This window comes from Chrysochloris asiatica, unplaced genomic scaffold (assembly GCF_000296735.1).
Source record: "Chrysochloris asiatica unplaced genomic scaffold, ChrAsi1.0 scaffold00063, whole genome shotgun sequence".
Classification (NCBI taxonomy): domain Eukaryota; kingdom Metazoa; phylum Chordata; class Mammalia; order Afrosoricida; family Chrysochloridae; genus Chrysochloris; species Chrysochloris asiatica.
In genome coordinates, this window is record NW_006408581.1 from 12,831,161 (window position 1) to 12,832,216 (window position 1,056).

Below are 1,056 nucleotides of genomic sequence, written 5' to 3' on the forward strand. Positions count from 1 at the left end.
AACAACAACAACAACAACGCTACCAGAGCTCCTTAATTACTTCCTTAAAACTTGCTATTTCACTCCTTAAAAAAATTTAATTTTCAACCACTCCTGGTTTTATTCCTTTCCTGATTTTTTTCATAATATCATATAATACTCTTGTATATCTAGTCATCAATTTATCAACTTAACCATATTTACACGAGAATGTTGGACGGACCAATAAAATCCCAGAACATGAGGCTTCAGAGAGTTCCCTGGTTAGTGAAGGGAGGGTGAAGCATCCTCTTTAGGATATATGAGTTCCACATTAGGAATCCATCTAGTGCTCAGCCATGATTCTCTTATTTATTACATCCTGATACATATTCCTTTGTTGTTTTAAAGCGATAATACTACAGAACTTTTCACAAGCTCTGTATATTACTTCAGTATATTATTGAATCCAAAGGAGAATGGACAGATATTAGGTGAAAGTAAAGGCTTCATGTGGTTACCCAAACTTGTGGCTGACATTGGTTTATTTGGCAGTGTAAAGAACAGGCTGAAAGCAGAGAATATCAGAAAGATGTTAAACTCTGCTTTATTGACTAAGCAAAGGCTTTCGATTGTGTGGATCATGACAAACTATAGACAACATTGCAAAGTATGAATATTCTGGAACACTCAATTGTACTCATGAAGAATCTGTACCTGGACCAAGAAGCAGTTGTTGGAACAGAACATGGGAACACTGAATGGTTTAATACAACAAGGTTGTATTCTTTCACCATACTTATTCAACCTGTATGCTGAGCAAATAATATGAGAAACTGGGTTCTATGAAGGAAAATGTGGTATCAGGATTGGAGGAAGTCTCAATTTGCAACCTGCGATATGCAAGTGACACAACCTTGCTTGCTGAAAGTGATGAGGACTTAAAGTATTTCCTGATGAAGATCAAAGAGCACAGCCTTCAGTATGGATTACATCTCATTGTAAAGAAAACAAAAATCCTCACCACTGGACCAATAAACAACATTCTTATCAATGGAGAAAAGATTGAAGTTGTCAAGGACTTCATTCTTCTTGAAT